Source organism: Lissotriton helveticus, chromosome 1_2, assembly GCF_964261635.1.
Source record: "Lissotriton helveticus chromosome 1_2, aLisHel1.1, whole genome shotgun sequence".
Taxonomy (NCBI): domain Eukaryota; kingdom Metazoa; phylum Chordata; class Amphibia; order Caudata; family Salamandridae; genus Lissotriton; species Lissotriton helveticus.
Window position 1 is genome coordinate 144,539,709 of NC_136058.1, and position 22,674 is coordinate 144,562,382.

At 48.6% G+C, this 22,674-nt stretch overlaps 1 protein-coding gene across 4 annotated transcripts in view; it reads left to right on the forward strand.

Moving 5' to 3' along the window:
• USP24 (ubiquitin specific peptidase 24) overlaps positions 1-22,674 on the forward strand; it is a 2,099,319-nt gene that overhangs the window by 1,585,430 nt on the left and 491,215 nt on the right. The window lies entirely within an intron of this gene.

Sequence of the window (22,674 nt, forward strand, 5' to 3'; positions counted from 1 at the left end):
GGGGATCACACTGACTTCCACCCCCTATATCTGTGCTCACTCACTAGTGTCTTCCTTGGCCCTGTAACTAGCGGCTGACAGCGTGTACTATCGCCCTAGTTCAGACACCTAACACCACAGCCTCTCTAAAATGGAGCTCAACGGCAAGCACACTTTTAGAATTAACTACCCCTCCACCCCTCTCTCCAAAAATGCCACTAAACGTTTCAAACACAACTTCTTGAGGGCGCACCCGGAAACACCCTTTGCTGACACCTACTTCTCATCGGGCAATGGAGCCCTGAATACTGATTTCATCTTCCACACCTCACGCAGAGCCCAATGGAGAAAAACTTTCCTATCTCTACTCACAGTCTCCATCACCAAGAAAACAACCCAAGGCTCAACTCTCACCATCACACCTTCCCACCTCTTCCCTGGCAGGTCTACCATTACAATCTATAATACCGGGATTGTCCTGATCCAAGCCACGGACAAGAACCTGGAACTACTAGACAACCTGTTCCCCAAGTTCAAAGAGCACCTCTCCAAGCTGCGGACCCGAACCCAGAAGTCCGCCAGCACTATCCCCCCTGACCTCGCAGCCACCACCTACTACACCTCTACCCCCAGCACCCCAGTAAATGGCCCACCTGCTGTTAACGCACGCCACTCCCCAAGGACAGTCACGAATATCCCCACCGCACATACTAGTAGCCCCTCCAACATGACACTTCTTATCCCCACCCACACCCCCTCCATCCCTCTCCCCTCGGACAGATCATCCCCCACCCACAACACTCCACCATTTGAACAAGCCACCGCCCAAAGTTTATCCACCCCCTCCCATCCCCCCCTCGACAGACACCTCTCCCTCCCCATCTCTCTCTCCACTCCCACCCACGTGTCTCTCACACCCGACACAACAACTCCCACCCACAACACGCCTACATCTGCACACACCATCACTCGGAGTTTATCCACCCAACAACCCCATCCCCCCCACGGCAGACACCTCTCCCTTCCCCGCTCCCTCCCCACTCCCACTCATAACGTCATCCCCCTCCCAACACAAGATACAGAACATACCCCCTCCCTTACCCTAGCACCCCCCTCTCTCCCACCTCCTATTCTTAGCCCTCACTACCCTCCTGTCTCCCCCACTGTCTTCAACCTTCACTCACTCTTCTACTCACCTGTACCGTCTCCCACTGAAGTCACTATCTATGCTTCCCACCCACCGCCTGCCTCACCTTCACCACTCACACCCCTCGCCCACAAACACGTCCACACCTTGAATACCATCCCACCCATTAGCACCGCGGAACACCTCAGCAACCCTCCTGACTTGACCTTATCCACACTCCAACAAGTCAAGGAGGAAATTTTACAAATCAAAAAAGACATCCACGCAATCAAAGACCTTCTCTCCTCACAGCCCAGTCTACCTCCCACCATCCCATTACCCTACAAACGACGCACCCTTCCTACATACACTCGCCCCCGACGACACCAGCAATGGTCCACTATCCCCGTTCGCAATAACTCCCACCGCCCCCGTCGTGTTCTCAGCCCCTTGTCGGACCTCGACCTTTGCTCTCTCCTACACTCTTATGGCCCAGGTCCGGTAAAAGGTTTTTCCAATTCGCACATCCCCATACCCACAATTCCCACAAACGCTCTGAGGCTCCCAACACTCAACAACAGAGGCTCCGTCCCTAACAACCTCAGGAAAGTTCCCCTCACACTAGAAAGCTCGACCACCCTTCTCTCTCCCAAACTCAAATGCATCCTACTAAACTGCAGATCGGCCCAGAGACATTCCTCCGACATCGCGGATCTTGTCTCAAATAGGGAGCTAGACCTAGCCTTTCTAACGGAAACGTGGCTCACTGAAGCCTCTACCCCGATTATGGACATACTAGTCCCCCCCCAATTATCACATCATTAGGCTGGACAGGTCTCCTGGTAAGACGGGCGGGGGAATTGCATGCATTGTTAAGAGCAACCTCTCCGTTACTCAAGTCACCTCCCCCTCCCTTTCCTCCTGTGAACTCCTCTGCCTAGACATCATCAGTGAGGGCAAACAAGTATGTACTTTACATCTCATTTATCACCCGCCTGGTGACAATCTCATATTCACCCAACAAGTCATGGACCTGATCACTTCCAACGCCGGTCGGCAGACCACTCAAGTCTACCTGGGTGACTTCAATCTCCACTGGAACGATCAGAAAGACACTGCAGTGAATAGTCTAAAAACTTTCCTCAATGCGCTTGACCTCACCCAATTATGCGATAAACCAACACACGACAAAGGCGCGATACTCGATCTCATCATTGCCAAAGAGAACGCTATTCAACTGGAAGCGATTCTACCCTGCGATTGGTCAGATCACCACATTATCACCTTCTTTATCAACGAAAAAGTTAAACCTAACCCTACTCAACCAATCAAATCCAAAACATGGAAAAGGGATTTGAAGAATCTTAACCCCTCCACCCTACCTCCCCACATCGGCAACCTCCTCCTTCCCCCTTCAGGTGCCTCAGATGTTCAATCACTGACTGACCACTACCTTGACTCTATGAATACAATAGTCAATGAAGTCGCCCCTCTGCAACTGAAGAGAGTCTCCACCAAAATTTCTAACCCCTGGTATGATGACAGTCTCAATGACGAAAGGCGTAATATGCGAATGGCAGAGCGCACCTGGAGATCGGACCCTTCAGCACTGCATCTCAAAAAGCTCAAGAACAAGAGAAATGCCTACTTTAGGAAAATAAAGCGCACAAAGTCGGACTTCTTCAGCCGCCAGTTGGACCAAGCGAAGAATAGGCCAAGAAAACTGTTCGAGCTAATCAAGACCCAAACAAAGGCACAACCCACACAATCAAATAGCACAACAAATGACACTCCACACTGTGAAGCCTTCTCTGCTTTCTTTAAACATAAGACTGACAACATAAGAAATGACCTCATAATGGATGTAAATCGATACTCCAACTACACCAGAATGGCTGACACTCAACCTAAAAACAAGGCATCCTGGCAGTACTTCGACACCTACTCGGAAGAAGCTATACACAAACTGCTCTGCACTTTGAAGCCCTCTAATCACCTCACAGACCCTCTACCTGCTAATGCGGTAAAAGACTTTATCCCCTTGCTCCTCCCTCTCTGGACCAAGATCATTAACAGCTCGTTGCAACAAGGACACATTCCAGACTCCCTTAAGGTGGGGCAAGTCACGCCTATACTCAAGAAACCTACAGCTGATCCATCTGACCTAAACAATTATCGGCCCATCACCAATATCCCCACCCTGGCCAAACTGTTGGAGAAATGTGTCCAACTCCAACTAACAAAACACATTGATAAATTTGACCTCCTCAACCCTCATCAATCAGGTTTCAGAGCGAAACATAGCACGGAAACAGCTATGACACACATAATTGATGACGCCCTCCAAATTCTGGATCGTAATGAGTCCTGCCTCCTCATCCTTCTTGATCTCTCGTCAGCATTTGACACGGTCAAACATGAGAACTTGTTGGAGCTGCTAAGTACTAGGATGGGGCTATCGGGAACTGTTCTCAAATGGTTTTCGTCTTTCCTTCACAACCGGTCTCAGAGGTTCAAGATCGACAATGTACTATCTACACCGGTGCCTGCAGATCTTGGGGTTCCACAAGGATCCACCCTCTCTCCTACACTGTTCAACCTCGTTATGGAACCCCTCGCCACCTTGCTTCAAGCATCCAATGTTCAATTCCATATGTACGCTGATGACACACAACTCTACCTAAAGTTACAGTCCCCGGAAGATATCAAACAGCTGAATTCCACGCTTATTAACACCCAATCCTGGCTGGCCGATAATCACCTCAAACTAAATGCTCTAAAAACTGAGTTCCTACTCATCTCACCTCCGGCGAAAATCTCCACCACCCAAACCTGGCTCAACAACCTAACAGCACTCAATGTCCAACCTACCATCGTGGACTCGGCGAAATCCCTAGGCATCACACTCGACGCCAAGCTCGACATGCAGCAGCACGTCAGCAAAGCCACAAAAGCAGCTAATTTCCAAATTAACACGCTGAGGAAAATTAAACCCTTCCTCCCGGCCAAAGACTTCCAAACTGCTGTACAAGCTCTAGTCATCCCTCGAATAGACTACGGAATTGCGACCCTCAGCGGTCTCCCGCTATCCACAACAGCACCCTTAAGAGCCTCCCTGAACGCTGCCGCGAGACTCATTACTGGCTCAAGAAAGCACTCGCACATATTCCCAGACCTAAAGTCTCTAAAATGGCTGCCTTTTGAAGCCAGAATACAGCTAAAAATTGCAACTATGACACACGCGGCCGTGCACCACAAGGCACCCTACTACCTCGCTCAAAAGCTGTCTATATCAGGAGGTTCGAGATCCAATAGGAGTACTAAAAATCTACTCCTGAAACCTCGTAGATTTCGGAAAGCGAAAACTTACAAACGCTCCTTCTCAGGAATGGCACCCAGGATCTGGAATGCGCTCCCTCCTGAAACAAGGCTAATCACCTCCACTGCACTCTTCAAGAAAGAGGTGAAAACAATGCTTCTGGCCAAGATCTCCTGATCGCTACAGATGTTGGGTCAGAGACTCTGCATTGCTTGTACCGCTGCTCTGCCTATCCCCTGGCACTATACTCGACTTGTTGGGGGCACTATTACGCTACTCTCTTACTACCGACCAAGATATGATACACGTTGGTTTACTGATCCACCTGTACGCCATTGTAGTGGGATCAATGACCTGTGCTGCTCTATACTACTCCCTTACCTGATCATATATGGATTGGTTTTATGTTTGTTTTTTCATCCATGTTATTACCATGTTACTTACCATGTTATTACCATGTTATTACCATGTTATTACCATGTTACCATGTTACTTACCTGATCATATATGGATTGGTTTTATGTTTGTTTTTATCATCCATGTTATTACCATGTCACTGACTATTATACTGTTCCCATTATCTCTGTTTGCTCCTATTGCCCCTTCCCTGTCTTTGTGAAGCGCTCTGATATCTGTAAGGATCCTGTTCGCGCTATATAAAACTTTGAATAAATAAATAAATAAATAGGTAAGCCACCCCTGCAGCAGGCCTTACAGCCCTAAGGCAGGGTGCACTGTACCTCATGTGTGGGCATATCTGCTTGAGCGGATGTGTCCCTGTGATATCAGTGTCAAGTCTTAGCTATCACAAGTCCAAATGAAAGCCAGAACGAGTACGTGGGCTGGATACTCATGATTAAGAGTTCCACAGCTACATGATGTCTTCACTGTAACCCCAGATGTTTAGTACCAAGCATTTTGTATTAATCAACCCACACTGATGCCAGTGATGGATTTGTTCATGAAGGCACCTAGTGGGTACCTTAGAGGTGCCCCCTGAAAACCTACCGACTACCAGTGTGTTGACTGACATGTCTTGACCAGATAGCCATCACAGAGGAGTTGCTGACCTCCTGAGATGGAGCCTTCGCTCTCAGAGATCAGAAACAAAGCCAGCTCTGGGCGGAGGTGTTTACACCTCCTGCACATAGGATTTGCTTTCCAGGGCGGGAAACTTCAAAGGCTCTGCCACCTTTGTTATGCTACCCCGGTCTCTCCAGATAATGGAGATGCCTGGCCCCACTTTTGTCACTAAAACAGACGGGAACACTAGTAAGATTAGGAGGTGTGTCCAATTCCAAGGCAGCACCACCGCTAAGGTGGACTAGCTGATGTGGACACCATCTTTTCAGATCCCTTCATCTTGTTTTGAACGGAATTAGGATTCTAAGTTCAGGGCTATACCCACTTCCCACAGGAAGTGGTCATATATCGAGGAAATAGACACCATAAATGTAGGTAGCACATTGGCTACTACCTGTTACTCCCCTTAACTCCCCTAAATTAAGTAAACTGATAGAGACCTCTAGCCACAGATTCCTTACCTTTGAACTTTCCCAGGCGTCACACTGGATCCGGAAGATTTTTTTGAGCAGTACCTCTGCACGACAATAGGTTGTGACGTCTTTGGCATAATTTCAGTCATCGTGATGTCTGCACCGTCTATAATGGCGCCACCTCGGCGCACTGATCTCATTTCTTTTCTTTCCACACCAGCCAGCGCAGATCCGTTGAAGAGAGCTACCCCGTGTCATTTTTTGACTGACTTTTTTCAACTTTTTATCGAAATTTTTTCATTGGTGTGTAGAGCTCAGGATTCAAACCATGTGGCGCCTTTCACCGCACCATGTTAGTCACGGATCCCCACCTTGTGTGTCTTTGCTGTCTGGAGTGCGACCATGACCTGAAGTTGTGGTCCGACTGCTGGGCCATGAATCCTAAAGCTTTTAGGTAGCGGTCCCTAAAGCTGCTTGCGGCCCAACGTTAGGTGCCTTGGAGGTCTACTCAGAGGTCTCATTTGTGTTCCTGGTCTTGGTCAAGAGGAAGGTCCGAGCACCGCTCCGGGGGCTAGAAGTCTTCATTCTCTCATTCAAAGTCCTCAAAGCTTACTTTGACTTCACCCCGTTAGTCACTCGACTGAGGAATCTCATTGTTCAAGGCCTCGTTATTTGGAGCATTTGCCTGGGTCCACTCCGCATTTCCCTCCCTTTCCAGTACCAAAAACGACCCTGCCCAGTTGAAAGCATTTTATGATGCCATGTGCGCCATATTTGGGTGGCCTGACCCTACTTGCGTGCCTTTAGACCCCACGGGCTCAGCGGAAGGAGTTCCATTGGGTTCCGCCCTAGCGGCTCCGGTGCCCATGGCTCCTCATGGATCTGTCCCCAGATCCAGACGCGGCCAGTCGCACCTCCTTGACGTTCCCTGATGCTGCATTCTGATGCCAAGATTCCCGACACTGCCGGCCATATCTGATAGAGACTTCTAGCTGCAGATTCCTTACCTTTGAATTTGCCACGCATCAGGCTGGATCCAGCAACCTTTGCTGAGCAATACCCCTTGTGCGCAGCATCGGTTGACTCCGTTCGGCTCCATGTGACGGCGTTTGTTATGACGTTGCGGTGCCTATATAGGTGCCACCCAGGAGCTCAGTTTTTTCTTACCGCACTAGTTAAGCGCTGACCCGGGAAGAGCTACTCCTCTGCTGTGTTTTGCCACATTTTTCTTGTCTTTTGTTGATTTAAAAAAAAAATCTACTACATGTGTGAGGGACAGATTTCAAGCCATGCGGTGCCTGCCACCACATAATGTCGGTCAAAAATAAACACCTCACAATCAAAGAACAACGTGTGGGTTTGCTAATTGGTCTGCACATCTCTTGACATACTAAGTCTAGATAGGAACTTTCAAATGAATTAGTACGAGGTGCTCAAAATGGCGTTTTAATACCCACCCACCAGGGTATTTTAATCTCTAGACCTATGGGGTCTGGAACTATAGATAGTCGCAATACACCAGAGCACACTCAATCACTATATCTATAAACCTATAGGTAATTCGGCAAACAGTAGAGGAAGTTCTTCCTCGTGGTGTGTTTCCAATAAGTTCTTGAGGCAATGTCCTTTCAAAAATAATTCAACCACACTCCCGAATCAGGTCTTTTGACTTTTATTTCCACAACAAGCGAAGTAGCCGCAGCAGCCGACGCGCGTTTCGCCCGCAGGGCTTTTTCAAGGCTCAAGAGACTTTTCCTGTCGATAATAATGGGGTTGCTGTTAAGTAAGCACCCAATTTGTTGATAGGAATTCTTCCATGTAGAGTGAATACCAATGTAATGGCAAGCGTTATTGAACCCCTGATGGTACAAGCAGCAATATATTCAAATTTAAACTTTTCGAAGCTGCCTCTCGACCCTGAGGCACGCAACCCTCGATAATCCTGTATGGATTTCCTGGACCTTGATGTTTCGTATACCTGATTCTCGACTAGACATCTAGTCGAGAATCGGGTATACGAAACAGGACTTCCAGGATACAGGATTACGGACTTATCAAGGTCCAGGAAATCCATACAGGATTATCGGGGGTCGCGTGCTGGGCAGAGTGATGTTCGAGACTACCCCTCTCTCCATACCTCCTACATGCAATAGATTGACGGAGGATCACCTAGCCTTGCTTCAAGAAGTCGTCACAACTCTCTTAGCCATAGAGGGAGTTCTGGTGCTAGAAATAGGCTGTGATTTCTATTACTGCTATTTTCTGGTCCCCAAAAAGGACGGAGGACTTTGTCCTATCCTCAATCTGAGAGCCCTCAACTGCTTCCTCAGAAAAGAGAAGTTCAAGATGCTCACTCTTGTTCAGGTTGTGTCTGCCCTGGACCTGGAAGAGTAGATGGTAGCGTTGGATTTGCAGGAAACCTATTTCAATAGTCCCGTCCTGCCTGCTCATCGCCACTACCTGCGGTTTACGGTGGGCCACAAGTACTTTCAGTTTACCTTGCTCCCCTTCCGCCTCACCAGTGCTCTTCGGGTGTTCACCAAGGTGATGGCGGTAGTTGCAGCTCATCTGCAGAGATCAGGGGTTTCAGTCTCCTGCTATCTCGATGACTGGCTGTTGAAGGTGGCTCACCCCAGCCAGTCGTCTCCCACCTCCAGACTACAGCATACCTCCTGCATTCGCTGGGGATCACTATCAACATGCCGAAGTTGTGCCTATCCTCCCGAACTGCAAGTCCAGGTTATTCAGGCTATGATACCGATGTTTCAGTCTCTATCCAAAATTTCGGTGAGACTGACTCTGAGGCTGCTGGGCCTCATGGCTTCCTGCTAATGAATCATGCCAGATGGCACATGCGGGCTCCACAGTGGGACCTGAAGTTCCAATGGGTGCAGTATCAGGGGAATTCTTCCTTTACTGGTCCAGAACGCCAAGGAAACTGCGCAAGATCTGCAGTGGTGACTGACAAACCGCAAATGGGTCACAGGCCGACTCCTTTTCCTTCCCCACCCAGATCTTACAGTGGTCATAGATGCTTCACTTCTGGGATGGGGTGGCCCTCTGGGGTAGGTGGAGATCAGAGGCCTCTGGTCTCCAGTGTAAGCCGGGCTCCATATCAACCTGTTTGAGCTGACTGGCACTGAAACCCTTCTTACCATTTCTCAATGGAAGGCTGGTTACGTGTTCACGGGCAAAACCACCACCATGTGGTACTGCAACAAACAATGCAGGTGGGGTTGTGGGCTCTTTGTCAGGAGGCCCTGAATCTCTGGACTTGGCTGGTGGCTGGAACATCAGGGCATGTCTCTGGCGGTTCAACACTTGGCTGGTTTTCTGAACATCCGGGCATACGAACTCAGCTGCGCCTAGCGTGTCACGAATGACATCTCCATCCAGAGATGATGAAAGGACTCTTTCAGTGGTGGGGAGAGCCATGGTTAGATCTGTTCGCCATCAAGAACGCACAATGTCAGCAGTTTTACGCTATGGAGTTTCCAAGGCAGCCACAGATTCCTTAACTTAGAATATTTCCCCAGGCGTCAGACTGGATCCGGAAAATCTTTTTTCACAGCAATACCTCTGCACGCTTCGCCCGTCTCCGTCCTGAAGTCGTCCACTGAAGTGACGTCAATGGAGCCATATATGCCCCCTCCCGGCATGCTCACGTCAGTTTTTCTTCTTTCCCACGTCCTAATGCGGATCCAGGAAAGGGATACCTGTTTTTCTTATCTTCAGGCCTTCTCGACGCCTTTTTGCGTCCAGGAACAGTGTGTAAGATGCCAGCGTGCTTTATGCCTTGCCGGTCCTGATCGCAACAGATGTCAGCAACGCACCCTCATGTAATCTGTATGTGGTGCTTGGGCGAGCACCACGACTTCGTGGAGTGCGACGCTTGCCACGAGCTGCGTCCGAAATCCCTTCGGGAAAGCCGTATGAAGCTGCTGTCTGCCCGGATGTCCCTAAAGGACCCCTTGCGACACCGGTCTCCTTCTCCAGCAAAGACGTCCACGCGGCGCTGGTCCTCACAGGAATAAAGAAAATACAATATCCCAACAGGTAAAATTCAGAAGACAATTGTTCTTGTATGCATAAAGCATTACACGGACATGAAAAAAGGAGACACTTACTCAGATATCTTCGATATAGTAATTATTCTTGTATTCTAGTATTCAAAGGAGGTAAGGTCATATTCAAACAGTTTAAACAGTACACAGTTGAAAGATTCATATGACAACCGAAAAAACTTGGCGCTCAATATATACAGGTGGTCTGTGGCGACGCAAGTGAGGGGGTGGACAGCGTGAACAGCGCAATGTGAACAAGGTGAAATAATTGTGTGAGTGGCTCAGTGCTTGACAAAGTTATAGTTACTTTATATCACAATTCACAATTTCAATAGAGCCACGATGAAAGATGCTCCTATAATAGCGCTGTAGAGTCGACGACGTTTCGGTCCTTGATCAATTGGGACCATCTTCAGGACATGGTTATCTCGTTTTCGGTGCTGTATTGGAGAAAAGCCTCGGTCCGGTCGGGGGGATCCGGCGAGTATGAACGTAGAGTCGCAGGGGATCTGAAAATGCTGGAACCCAGAGCGTTTAGGGAGCGGGCGTCTGAGTAGATCGCGGCAGTCAAGTAGATTAGATAGGTTGGACCTGGATCAGTCGGGGTCGTAGTTCGGAGTGAAGCCGAGCGGTCTAGCCAGCCGCGGATCAGGCTGAAGGAAGACGTTCCTGTTCGGGGTAGGTCCTGGGACTGTTGCTGTCATTCGCCTACCTCTGGTAAGCTCAAACGGAGGTCACGGAAGTCATCTGCTTCGTGTTGACATTAGCGGGGCCTGCGGCTCCCAGTCATTGCCATACTCGGGCCCTGCATATCTTCCGTTTCCGGGTGCTGGAGCGACTCGACCTCAGATGGAGGACTACTGCAGGGCCCTGCAGTCCTTTCTTGCTTTGTCCCCCCCTCCCTGGCGTGCCTTCAGGCCCCACAGTGGGGGTAGGGACTCAAGTTATGACTCTGCCGGCGTGTTTACCCTCTGCACCGACCAAGTGCCCTGACTCCTTCTCCGGAGTCACAGCACCCTTGGGACACGGTCCGGAGGGGCATCCCACGATGACTAGCCTTTCCACAGTGCCGTCGCACAGCCTTCCGAGGCTTCCTGCAGCATCGCTGGAGGTGGCTGCGGCGCGGTGCACAACACCGCTTCGGCACACTCTCTCCCCACAGGTTTCCACCTCTGGAGATGTTGAGTCATTGCAAGTACAACTCCGGTCGTTCACTGGCTTTCTGGAGGTCGCTGACACCGGCTCGACTCAGCAGGTCGAGGCCTTTTCGGAGGTCATCGACGTCGGCTCAACTCCGCCAGTCGAGGCCTTTTCAGAGGGCGACGATGCCGGATCGACGTCACCTCGACGCCATTCAATGCCGGTACCATCTCCGGCTTTATTTGTGGAGGGTGTGGTCCCAGGGGATTCCCCACCCCCTGAGTCACTTCACCGCTCTTCGGAGCGGGCACCAGTGGGGCATTGGCCTGCTCATCCTTTTGCTGAGCCTCTGTTACGTGACCGGATTAGCTTGCGTCCGTCACCTACTGATGGCTTGCTGTCACCACCTCGCGGGGCCACATAGGCTAGTCGGACGTTTATCAGGGCTGTTTGCAGAGCTGCAGACATTTTAAGGATACAGCCACCCTCAGTCTGTAGGCCTTCAGAGCCATTGCTGGATCTTCTCCACCAGGGCGCGGGGAACATGGAGCCCTTGTTGCCATTTGCAGAGTCATTATTTGACATCCTTCTCGGGCGTGGACGAAGCCCTTTTCAGGGGACCCCATGGATCGTGCTGTGGCACATCGCCATTGCCCAGCTCCCGATGCCCTCCCTGTTTGACCCTCCATCCTGTGGCCGGTGGATTTGTGATTCAGGCAGCTCTCTTGACTACTCCTGTTCCGTTGCATCCTCCCACTCTGGAGTCTCGGTGGTTGGAGTCATGTGGCCGTAATGTGTTTGCCTCAGCCAGCGTGGGACTCCATGCTCCATACTCCATGCTCGAGCTACATTTGCCCTTTGGGACTCTGTCGAGCAGCTCCTCCCCTCCTTGCCGGAGAACTCTCGTGCCGATCTGGCCCGCATAATCCGTATCGCCATGATATGGCACAATATTCTATTAGGTCTGCCGTGGACACCACTGACTCCGTGGGTAGGACTATGGCCAGGTCGGTTGTCATGCGCCGCCATGCATGGTTGCGCGATGGCATTTTTCCAGAGGATGATCATGAGCGGCGTAGAGATGGGATCACTCTTTTTGATGCCGACGCTGATTCAGTGGTCAGGCGCCTCCTGTCTGTTTGCTCGTCTTCCAAGGTTTTAATCCTCAAGGAGGATTTTTGGATTCGTGACTGTGCCGTCACTTTCTTCTCTGTTACCCGTTCTGGGTTACGGCTGTTGTGAGCTGTGTGGCTCTTCAGCCGTGATATTTCCTTGTTCTGGTACAGCTGGTTTAGCTGTGTTTCCCTTTCATTTGAGCCTCTGCCCACAAGCTTGTCTCAAGAGGAACCCTTCTTTTGTAGGGTTGTGCCTTACCCTATGTGGGGTATTTGTTGGCAGTTATATTGCTACTCTTCCTTACCCGGGAAGTTTTGCCGCAAGTTGACTCTTTCTACTGTTGTAGGATGTCGACTCTGGTGAGATCCATCGGGTTGGTCTCTCTCCGGGGGTTACCATGGGTCGTCTACGGTTGGCCCATAGTACATCCACGTCTCAGTAGGGGTGTCCTTCCCTGCTCTTAGGTTGGGGTTTTATCACAACTTTTTTTTCATGGCGTGTCCTTGCAGACTCACTGTGTCTGTCTTGTCTGTCTACAGGTGGACATGCGCCCCTGGGAGGCAGGTCCCTGTCGCCTGTATTCTGTGAATACTCGCCTTATTGGTGCACACAGGTTGTGCTTTACATTCTTTCTTGTGGCTCAAGCACTGTCGGGGTTCTTGCCTATAGCGCTGGGACGCTCTCGGGCAGCCATGCGCTTTATAAATCTAATTTCATTTCATTTCATTTCATTTCTATGGTGAGGGGAGTTCCCTCTGGCTCAGTCTCAGCAGTGTGCTGCCTCCTACCCCACTTCCCTAGCAGGGTCTCCGGACCCTTGCTTCTTGCAGGACAGGGGGGTCGGTTTTTCCGCTCCTGCCCTGTGCAGATTACTTAATTCTTCAAAGGGTGGTTCTTGTACATAACTTTCTGCCACCGGATCTGTGCTCCACACCAGCTGTTTCTCAGGGTGTGGGTTCTTACTCACATTTGTAGGACTGGTGTCGAGCTCCCTACCAGCTGTTTTTATGGGGGTGAGTTTTTACTGGCACAGTTGCTTCTTTAGGTAGCATTACTGTGCATGTCTTCTTGGCTTTCTCCTTGTTGGTAGACGGTGTCAGTCTATGGTGATGTGTGCTTCTGGCAACAGGCTTCTGTCTGTGCCTTTTCTCAATCCCTTACTGACAGTCCCGTGGTCTAGGTTCCCACCTGCATTCTGTGACTCTTCTGCCACACACTGGTACAGTGGTACCAATTGAATGACTCCCCTGTTTAGGGTTTCGTCTCTTCAAGTAAGTGTGGCAACATTCCGGTCTCTTTGTGTATATGTCGTAGGTTCTACACACCACATGGGTGCTCGCATACGAGGTTCTTTTTGCCCTAGTATCTGGCCTTCTTGCTCACTCTCTCCTTCGGGATAGAGTCCCCTGTGCAGGTTGTCACCACACGGTGGTACCTTTTCGTACGTTTGGCTGCATAACTCCCTACTGAGCTTTTGCTTCATGGTGACACTTTTGTCTCTGTTGGCACTCAACTCTTGTTTCGGCCCTGCCACTGTTGTTGCATATCCTGAGGGGTACACATTTGATGTGTGTTTTTTCTTACGCATATGGGCCTCCTGTTGCGTCTCCAGTTCTTGGCCGGACAGTCTTCAGACTGTTCCCTGTATCGTTTTGGCATCCTCTATCGTGTATGTTCAGGCGGTATCCTCTACCGTTGTCATGTCCCTTACAGAGTTTCTGGGTCTAATGTTAGTTGCCCTGACATTGCGGTCGCCATCGTGTTCCGTCCAGCCTTTTGACGAATATGTTCTCCTGGAACTTGGTGGTTGTTTCGCAGACCCTCCGCCTATGGGGTATGGCTATGGTATCTATTCTAAGTTAAGGAATCTGCGGCTAGATGTTTCTGTCAGATGGAAGAGTTACTTACCTTCGCTAACGATATATCTGGTAGAGACACAGTCCAGCCGCAAATTCTTTAACGCCCGCCCATCCCCCCGCGAAAGCCTTTTCATATTGTGTTCTTCCACCTAGCCCCACCTTTTTTGGTGGCCTTGGTCTTTCGGAAGTGTGTTCTCCCACTTCACACTGGGGTAGGGTGTGTTCTGCGTGGAACCCTTCGGCCTCCCCTCTATCCTAGTGTTTGGTAGGTGGCATGTTCTCGCACCTTCCATTTGACGCAGGGGGGGGTGTTCAGTTTTCGAGTCCTCTGGCTCTCCACGCATCCACATTTTTAGATGTTTGGGGTCCATTTTTTTCACTGCCTTCTCATGGTGCTCCACCTGTGTTCCTCACACGTGAAGTTATTCTGTTTTTTAATTTCCACCCACCGTCCACGCCTGTACCTCCATCTTTCTATGGCAGTTGGTTGGGTTAGGTTCTCTTTGGTGTTACACTCCTTCAATCTCTGGAGGGTGTGTGTAGTGAACTTTTTGGTGGTCGTTCACTTCTAGTCACTTGTCTTGCAACATGTTGCTCCAATATAGTGGTTCTTTTAATTTCGCTCCCGTGGTAACAAGCTGTGTCTGGCTTGTCCTATCTTTTGTGCCGCGGCCGTTACCCCCTCGAGATGGGGCACAGCTTGGCAATTTGTTGGGCCCTTGCTTGCAGCAAGTGCTCTGTAAGCTCCCATTAGTCCCTCTGGGCTAGGTACTTTTTCAACTTCCAATCGTTTCTCTTTTTTATGTTACTTATCATTCTTATTTCAACAATTTGGCTCTTTTTTAACACACACTGTGCCTATGCTAGTACAGGTTTTATATGGATCCGCGCTGTGGCACGGAAAAGTTTCTTGTAAAAAAATGACGTCAGCACGCCGGGAGGGGGCATAGATGTCTCCAGTGACGTCAGTTCCGTGGACGATGTCGGGACTGAGCCGGGCGACGCCGCATCCCTGCGTGCAGAGGTATTGCTGGGGAAAAAGATTATCCGGATCCAGTCTGACGCCTGGGGAGATATTCTAAGTTAAGGAATCTGCGACTAGACTGTGTCCCTACCAGATATATTGTTACTGAAGGTAAGTAACTCTTCCTTTAAGGTATATAGTGGGCATCTGTTATTACGAGATCTCTAACGATATAATGTCTACACTGAACCTGATCATGCTTGGCATCAAACATGTTGGAAACACTGATTATGGTGCTGGAAAGACGATCCCGTGTATTGGGGGCTCCTTAGTGGACCCCCCTGTATTCCCGGTAATAGCCTTTCAGGGTCTGCCAGCAAACTAGTGCTGCTGCTTACCACAGACACGAATCTGCCCTCCTTCTGCTGAGCTGAACTCGAGCAGGGCAATGTAGAACAATATGTTTCCTGTCACATGGAGGTGCGACCACCTCCCAGACAGCACTTTGTGTATTGGTCTGGGGTGGGGGCGCTTTCCAGTGCCATCAGACTTATTTGAAGGGCACATTTGGTGCCCTCCTTTCATACTCCGGTTTGGGCCAGTTAAGGAACCAAGGATTCCTGCTCTGGTGCGAAACTGGACAAAGGGATAGGGGAGTATCTGTGAGAAGTTGGTCTGGCATATGATTTCCCTATTCTAGTGGGCACCTTGCACAAGTCCAAACGACTGGGTTTAAGACAACCTTTATAGAAAGCTATCTTAGTGGTAGCTGTGGAGTGCAGCCTTCAGGCTAAGTCTCGATGGAATGTAAAGTAACTTGTTTTACCAGTCTATAATCCCTGGAATAATCAAATGAAAGGAGAACCACCCAGGTATATATCAAATATATATGTATTTATTCTAAACACAACCCTTCTAGTCTCTTTATGAGGCTAGAGGCCAAAGTACAATACAAGGAGTTATATAGCACACAGTAAATAAGCACAGTATACGTTTTGCCCTAGGGGCCTCAAAAAACCATATACTAAGAAAGTGGTATAAGAACCACGTAGAGCATAACAACAAGGCCTAGAGCCTGTAGAACCGCTGGGGCAACCAGGAACCACCCAAGGTAGGGACGCAGGAGACCCACGAGGACGCGTGCAGTGTCTAAACACAGCCGCGAATCACCATTGACTTCTATGGAGAAAGTTTAAGTTACAAAGTTAAAGATTAGGGACACTTAGAAGTGGACTGCGAGGGAACCCCTTCAGTACTGGACACTTCGAGAGTAAAGACCCACGGGAGCACCACAGTACTCGTGTTACATTACCCAAGGAAGCCGGGTGCCTAGGTGTCTTTTTGTGTTGGGTTTCGTCGTCATTTCCTATGGAGAGCTGCAAAGAAGTGCTGCAGGCGACCAGGAGAAAAGTGTCCGGATGGATCCAAGGGTGGATCGGAAATCTGAAGAACCTGAAAGCAGAGGGGACAGAGTCTGGGTCACTAGCCAGTGACCAGGATGGCGAGGAGAAGATGCCAGCCGATGTCGGGTGCTTTCAAGTGATGCAGGTGAAGCTTGACTCTTCAGCCACAAGGACCAGGAGGCATCGACGATGACCAAGAGCTGGGTTCAAGCTGTCCCACGAAGGATGTTGAGTGCTACAGCGCCGGTACCCGGATTGGACCCAACAAGCCTTGGCAACAGCAACCAACACAAGATTGGCTTTGGTGCAGACCAGCAAGGTCTGAGGGACTCACCCTTTGGAGAGGAGTCAGGGCAAGTCTGGAGCAACCAGGGAAGCCCAAGAAACAAAGGATTGTCCTTCGTGGGGACCCACTAGCCAACGGACTAGAGATCGCGAAGGAGCCTAGAGCGGAAATGCTGAAAGCGGGCCCACGGATCACTCGTAGAGTGTAGGCCCACAATCTTCGATGCAAAAGGTTCTCAGGGCTTGGACTACAAGTAGCCCAATGCACAACCTTCGGGAAAGCTCGGGAAGTTGATTCACTAGAAAATGTGCAGGATGTCCAGGAGTTCCGGCCCGACATCTCTCGTGATTGCTACATGTCTCAGCTTCGCTGGGGACTTGTGTCAGCCTCGGAGATGTCTGGAAGTCTGTGTCCTGTGTTGCAGATTCTTCGGGATCCGGCGGGAGCCTCGAAAATGCAGACCGGCAAGATGCTTCTTTGGTGCCTGTTTGAACAGGGGAGTCACTACTTGACCCCAAGGGAGATTTCTTCAGTCTTCCAGTCGATATGGAATGTCAAAGGTCCAAGATTTATGGTTCGGAGTTTCGTCCTGGGTAATCTAAAGTCCTAGTGACTGGGTTCCTATACTTAAACCAAGTTTAGGGGTTGGACTATCCAGACCTATCTGGGCGAGGTGCTGGGACCTCCCTGAACAGGAAACCTATTGTCCAGGCTCCCCTGCTCGTGTTTCGTCCAGCAGCAGGAGGTCAGACTCGTGTCTGTGGCAGCAGCATCAATTTTTTGATGCTGGGTCTCTACTATTACTGGGAAAGTAAGTGTGTAAGTGTGTCTTCTCCCTCTAGAAGGGCGGAATGATACCCCCGCAGCCAGAACTGGCAGGGGGGGGGGGGAGGGTAGTATTCCAAAGTGTTTGACACCAAACACGACATGTTTTCATAAAGCCAAACCGAAGTTAGCATTAACCGCAAGGATTATAATGCACTTAAGAGTTTATGGTATGGCCATATCACAGAACAGCTATAAGTAAGGGATTCCAAAAGCTGCAGAGGGGCTCAGCTCATGCTAGGGCACCCTCTCACACAAAACAAAGCACTCTGCCTCAGGATTGTTAAGGCCTGCCATAGGAGTGACGTATAGGTTTATATGTGTCTGTTTTAAAAGGTAGATATAGGGACACTATATCTAAGTAAGGGGTGCTTACACCACCTTACCCAGGCTGCAAGTGCAGACCTGTGGTGCCATTTTGGAAGGCTTCCCAGGGGTGGCATAATACATGCTTCAGCCGCTGGTAGGCTTCTTGGGCACCTATGCCCTTGGTACCTAAGGTACCATATACCAGGGACTCACAAGGGTAACCCAGTAACCAATCTGGTATGTACCTAATGTACAGGTAATCAAGTTAGATAGAGAACAGCTAGGCTGTGGTCCTGATTAGCAGGGCCACAGCCAGACTAAAGTCGATAAACCAGTGAAACACAGCAAAAAGTGGGGGTAACCATAGTAAGCTGATCGTACTCTCCTACAGTATCCTCCCCTCTGTCCATCAATAAAATTATTGATGAATTTTTTGTACATAATAACAAGACTGCCCCGATTAAGGGGGGAAACTATGAGCTATGCTAGTTTTTGTCGGAAAAGGAAAAAGAATGAATTTAAGTCAGCACTAGAGAAGATAACACAGGCAGAATTAAAGCTAGCCGCTAGCGTTAAATCTGGCCAGGGTATTGAGGAAGTACAACGTCTTTTGATTAGTGAACGTTCCACTGTATATTCATTTTTGACTGACCAGGTTGCACTTAAACACAAGCAATATAAAACGGAATGTTACGAATTGAATGAGCAAACGGGCAGAATTTTGGCGCAAAGGTTAAGGCAGAAAGCCGATTTAAATTACATAACTAAAATTATCGATTTAGAAGGAGCAGCCCAAGTATCTAGATCAGGTATATTGAATGCTTTTCGTGAATTTTATCAATTACTTTATAATAAGTCAAATGATGGCACTAGTGTCGATAGTAATGCAGCAAGTTATTTAACGAATCTTGACAACCTTCCCCTCACAGACATAGAAAAGCTTTGTTAGCAGACCCGGTTACATGGGAAGAAATTGAAATGGCTATTCTTGGGTTAGCCTCGGGCAAAGCGATGGGACCCGATAATATTCCTCTGGAATTTTATCGGACTTTCCGTAATATGCTCAAACCGGAATTTCTCAAGATTTTTCCACAGGCGTTTCAAGGTCATCCCCCTGCCTCTTGGTCATTGGCGACTATAGTTGTATTCAAAAAGAAAGTAAAAGAAGCCACGGATTTAGGGTCATATTGACAAATTTCTCTTATAACTGCAGACAGTAAGATATTTTCAAAGATCTTCGCAAACAGAATGAATGATATTATGCCTAAACTGGTCTCTAAAATTCAACACGGTTTTATTAAAAAAAGACACAACTGATCATGTAAGGAGAATTATCACTCTCCTGGACTGGGCGCAGGCCACGGGATCCCCAGTTGGAGTGGCCCTGTTGGATGCCGAAAAGGCATTTGACAGGGTCGACTGGGGATTCCTGTGGTCTGTGCTGGTCTGGAAGGGTTTTCCTGCCGAATTTATCATAGCAATACGTGGGATGTATACTAATCCTAAAGCTGCAATAAGGGTGGCCACTGAGACTTCTGCTTCTCTGTCGATCACAAGTGGGACAAGGCAAGGTTGTCCTTGTTCCCCCTTGTTGTTCGCGTTATACATAGAACCCTATCTACAAAGACTTATAAAAGAAGTCGGCATTCCGCCTGTTAAAATCCATCAAGAAGGGTATAAAATATTCGCATATGCCGACGATGTTGCGATTGTAACGCCAGACATAAAAATTGCACTTCCTAAAATTGTAGAATTAGCACACGAGTTCGGGAAATTTTCGGGATACAGATTAAATATTTCGAAAACGCAAGTGGTTCACTCTACTGCTGGCATACCGGATGGAGTGGCATTATCATCTACAGCTGTATATTTGAGAGTCCAAATATCCGCCAAGGTAGATGACATACTTGGGCTTAATCTAGATCCTCTGCTTGCCTCTACTAATAGGACTCTTGAAAGGCTGAATAATTTACACTTATCCTTATATGGTCGTACCAATGCAGTGAAGATGATTATTTTCCCCAAATTTTTTTACTTTTTTCGTACTATACCGGTATTGTTTCCTTCCAATTTTTTTATTAAATTAGATAGAATTGTCTCTAGGTTTTTGTGGGGATACAGGAGAGCTAGAAGATCCCTTAAGTGGTGTACTCTTCCTAGAATAAGGGGAGGCTGGGGATGCCAAATTTTCGGTTGAACTACTCGGCAGTATCGTTGAGATTAATGGGCATTTTCATCTTTCAAGATTTTGTAATAGATGACTCAATCTGTCCTTAAATTTATGAGATGGTTCTTGGGGAAGAAGCTCCACAATGCTTGGTTAGGTTCATCGAACCAAGCTATTACAAAAAAACTAAATTTAAAATCATCTCTACGGTGTATCAAATTTGGAAGCAATTTAAGAAGAGGTTTCGTTGCTGTGAAGATTTAAACTATTATACACCTCTATTTAATAATCCAACGCTGCCAGCAATATTTAGAGACTCTGTTATGCAGTGGTGGCAAAGATCTGAGTTGTGTTTATTAGGTGATCTTTATCAGGAAGAACAAATTGTTTCATATATACATTTGTAGCAAAAATATAAATTCACTAAAGGGGACTTTTTTAAATATCTTCAAATTCACAGTTTTTTAGATAGTAAAAATCTATTAAATACCAGTAAAACCACTGAATTTGATGTATTGGAATGTTGTAGGAAAAAAATAGTATTGGGGTGATCTATCAGAAAATGTTAAGTCGAATTGAAGATAATCTAGAAGTTTATGCAAATAAATGGCAAAAATAATTAGGAATGAAGAATATCTAGGTCTTTAGAACTGGCAAATTTGGTTTTGTGTAATGGATCACTAAAAAGTCAACATTTTATGAGTATTTTTGATTTATATTACACCTTGGCCAAGCTACTGAAATGGAAAGCCAATAGGGGTACTAAATGTAACCGATGTGGGTATCTTAGCGCGGATTCAATTCATATGTTTTTTCAATGTACTAGCTTAGCTCAATTTATTGACGAAGTACAGGTTTTTTTAAACAACACTCTAAATACGTCACTTGTATTGTCTGCTGAATTAGTAATTTGGGGAATGCAATATGATCAAATTGCCACCAAAACAGATGCTGAAGAAGGTTTTTTGTTTATTTCGATGTCTGTATTTAGATACTATATAACTTCTCGCTGGTTAGATGCAGATCCCCCCACGTTTCGTCAGTGGCAAACCAAATTATTAAGTATTTATCAATTGGAGAAAGCGATATATAATTTAAAGGGAAAGAGAAAGAAGGTATTTGGTCAAAAGCTCTGGGCTCCTATTTGTAATTGGATATAATATGTTTATCGTATCGATCTATATAAATGCTGTTCTGCTGACGTTCATTTACTTATTTATTCTGTACTATGTTGAATGAGACATTGCTTAACTATTCGCTGTCATAAAACTCAATAAAATATTAAAAAAAAAAATAGAATTACCCCAGGCGTCAGACTGGATCCAGAACGTTTTTCGTCAGCAGTACCCCTTCGTGTCGGTAGGCGTCGTCGTGCAGCGCCGGGATGACTTCACTGGAGCTACTGAGACGCGCGCTGATGTTGGTTCTTTATTTTTCCGTGCCAGCAAGCGCAGATCCGGGAATAGTAAGTACCCCCAATCATTTGTTGACTGAGCTTTTCGAGGCCTTTTACCTCATCTTTTCGGGTCGATCGACTCCTGGTGTCGTATTAATGCCCGGTTTCAAGAACTGCAGGGACTGTCATCGCATGATATTGGTGACGGACCTCCACCGCATGTGTCTCTACTGCCTGGGGCGCGACCATGACCCCAAGTCATACCCTGACTGCCGGGCCATTGCGCCGAAGATTTTGCTTGAAGTCCGGCATTCTGCTCCGTGCCGCTCGAGGTCGTGGTCCCGTGGGAGGTCGAGGGACCGGTCGCGGAGTCGTCATCATCATTCTTCTGGATCTAATTCTTCACACTCTGGGTCAGGTAAGTCGAAGCATTCCAAAAAGAAGCATTGTCGCTCCTCGACTTCCCCTCGCCCAACGCGCGACGCTGCTGAGGGTGCGGGCGGTGCGAAACCGCGGCTCTGGCGGAGCCTGCGACATCGCCCCCAGTGTATACCCCCCTTCCCGGGTGCGGTAGCTACTCCTGCTCAGGTGCAAGAGTTTCTTGCTGCCATTGCCTGACTCTTTGGTCCGTCTGGCGTCGCCGGTGCGCCTGTGGGACCAGCAGGCTGCTCTGGCGCCGGCAGCTACAGCACCGATGCCGCAGGGCCCCCAGGGATCCAGGATCGGATCGCGATCGACGCCGGTTGACCTAGTGACATCTCCACCAGCCCGATCTCCCCGGCACAGTTTCTGACATCGCCCGCTCCTCGGGATGACGTCGTCCCCAGGTTCAGCCCCGACCCGGACACGTTGCCGGATCAGATTAGCCGGGCGCCGATACCGACGCAGATGGGCCCTTTATTGCCCTATGTCCATCCTCCTTATTTTGAGCCTGCTCCACAGACTTCGGAGGAAGGGGAGGACTAGGAGCGGTCTGGGGACCCTCTAGCACTGGACTGTGCTTATGATCTGGACTGGGCAGAGGATTTGGGGAGGCCAGTGGTCTTGACACCTCGTCTGACCTTGGCATGCTGTCTCCTACCGTGGCCACGGAGGAGGGAGCCAGTTACGCAGTGGTGTTGCGTAGGGCAGCCGAGGCTCTCCACCTCGAACTCCCTACGGTGGCCGTCATTACTAACCTCCTGACAGAAGTGCTCCAACCGGCAGCTACCTCTTCGGAGCCCTT